Here is a 2472-nt window from a genome sequence, read left to right as displayed (position 1 = left end):
CCCCAGTACTCATCAATTTTTAACATCCTCTTTCAACTATAGGGGTGGAAAACTCTGTATGGAATATGATAAAGAAATGAGAGAAAACCAGACTTTTGCCCTTTCATCAATTCTAGCTGAAATTTTCAGATTTAAGATGTGTGTGTGTAACTAAAACTATGTACTTTATCTATGTAAAGCTACTTTCCACTTGAACAAGTTAAAACCATGCTGTGGGTTAAGCTATTAAAATGTTGTTGATCACAGGCAAAACTGTGTTCAAAACCATTGGGTGGGAACACTTCTAGATTTATTTGTTTGTTTATTTTCAGAATCCACATTCCTCGGGCGGCAGTCAAGTGGTAAGCACTTTTCCTTTTTGTAGCGTCTACTTGTTTCTTCCTTATACATATTGGATAAAACTGGAAATATTGTTTATACTGTGAGGTATCTGCCAGATTTCCTATATCTGAATAAATGTTTGAGATACATGTGCAATGTAATAAATGGGAATAGTATCAACAAAAATGAGGAAAAGTGGGATGACATAAGTGCTTTATACTTTTGATCCTGCCTATCACTTGAAAACCAAACACACGTTGATTTACGTGTAGTATGGATGTGGCACACGATCTTTTAACATCAGAAGTATCTACATAATAGAAGGGGCTAATAGGAAAAGATTTCTCTGAAACTTTCTATGTTTTTATAATAGTAATAAATAGAAGTATTTTGAATTGGGTTTATCAAATTGCTCTCTTTTTTTATAGAGCTCTGCTGGGAAACATTCCACTCCCCGACTCCTGCTGTTATTCAGTGTTTTGAGTGCCTTTGCTCTCTCTGCTGCTACATCAAAATGGTCTATATGAACTTCTGAAGAGTTGCTTGGCATCCTAGACATGGATTATATTCAGTAATATTAGGTTAATTACTTGATGTAAGAAAAAAAAAACCACCCTTAAGTCAAATTGGCAGATGCTACTTGGCTGTTATGTTGTATTTCTAGCTAGTATGTCATGCCTCTCATTAGTTTACCTTTGGTTTTAGTCATTAGTAGATATCATTAGTTTTGCCAGTGTTTTAGGCCCCATTTTAAGAGAGCATATTGTACCCTACCTATATGACTTTTTCTATTTCCAATGGGGAATGCGATGAACACCTACCTGAAATCTGATTGGTGCAACAAACAAATACTTGGAAAATATTTGGTTGTTAACCAAAGCGGAGGAGGTAAAAAAAAAATTGTTGTATATGCAAACTGAGCACCGTGCCTGGGCGTCATCGCATAAAATAAGGCTAATGTAAACATCTGATAAGCAGTCCTCCATGGGACAGAAGAAAAGATGCTGAAATACTATCAGAGTACTGGTTTTAGTCTATTGTAATCAAATGCAAGTTCAATATGGAGGTTGCAAAGCACAAAAAATACTCCATGGGACTGAAATTTTTTGGGGTTAATTAAAGTTTATTCATTAGAGAAGCCAAACAGCTCAGAGCAAAGAAATGCTAAACTCTGTTCAAACTGATTGCAAATACCTAGAGTTCTGTAGAGAAGCATGTGAGGCAGCGCACCCCAGATTAGGCTGATAGTCTAAAACCTGCTGAAAAACAATGCATTTTCCCTTGGGAAGGAATGGAAATTTAATTAAGTTCATAAAGCTGATAGTATCTTGGCTCCTTTTCTCAAGTATTTAGTCTAACCTGTGATACCCAATATACCTGAAATTTTAATTTCAAGAACCATACTGACATCTGCAAGCAGGTACAGTAAATGTGGTCACAGAAGAGACCACAGCCCATTTTTGAGTTCAGGAGCAGTTCCACATCTCGCAGGAAATTCTTTTGGAGCTGCCAGAGCCGCCTTCTGTTTGTGCAGTGACCCATTGCTCTGGCACCTTGTTAGCAGCGGTGTGGCCATTGCACTGCCGCTCCTACAGCTCCTGCATCCGCGCTAGCTGAGGGCTAAGCTTCTTCGGTGTTGACAAAGTGCATTCTCCTAAAGCATACGTCTAATTAATGTCTTATTGAGCATGTGCCTAGTATTAAAATTACATGTGTCAGTGGTATGCTTGTTTCCCATGGTTTACAATTGTAATTGATGAAATATATTTCCATTCAAGTTCTGCTACCAACTTCAGCGGGGCCAGGATTTCACCTGTTTTTGATATGCTGTGCAGGACACATTATCCTTTGCCAACCATCAGTAAATCAACCTAAGTATCTGAAGCTGTAATTGAAGCATAAAGGAGTTTTGCCTAAATACGATCTTCAAAATTTGGTGGACAATTTCTTTCTTTGGAACACGCGATAAGGTTCTCTCCGAGAGGTCCGTATCTTAATTCGAACTAGCCTTGCGCTTAATAAATTTGTCATGGATTTCATACGAAACACTCGCGTCACTCGCTGCAGAAATACCCCTATCGAAAGACTTTTCTCGGTGAAGCTCCCCGCATCCTTCCGTCCCTGGGCGGAGGAGCGCTGCCTGGGAGCCGG

At 38.8% G+C, this 2472-nt stretch overlaps 1 long non-coding RNA gene across 1 annotated transcript in view; it reads left to right on the top strand.

Annotated features, from left to right (window-relative positions):
* Positions 1-2358, top strand: part of LOC103908123 — a 2853-nt gene extending 495 nt beyond the window's left edge. Inside the window, exons 2-3 of the long non-coding RNA XR_658140.1 lie at positions 312-341; positions 750-2358. This is a non-coding gene — a long non-coding RNA (uncharacterized LOC103908123). The remainder of the gene's footprint in view (positions 1-311; positions 342-749) is intronic.
* The last annotated feature ends 114 nt before the right edge of the window (positions 2359-2472 follow it).

The sequence above is a fragment of the Aptenodytes forsteri genome, unplaced genomic scaffold (genome assembly GCF_000699145.1).
Source record: "Aptenodytes forsteri isolate BGI_AS27 unplaced genomic scaffold, ASM69914v1 Scaffold237, whole genome shotgun sequence".
Taxonomy (NCBI): domain Eukaryota; kingdom Metazoa; phylum Chordata; class Aves; order Sphenisciformes; family Spheniscidae; genus Aptenodytes; species Aptenodytes forsteri.
Note: the sequence above shows the minus strand (reverse complement) of the source record. Positions and strands in the feature narration are given on the sequence as shown.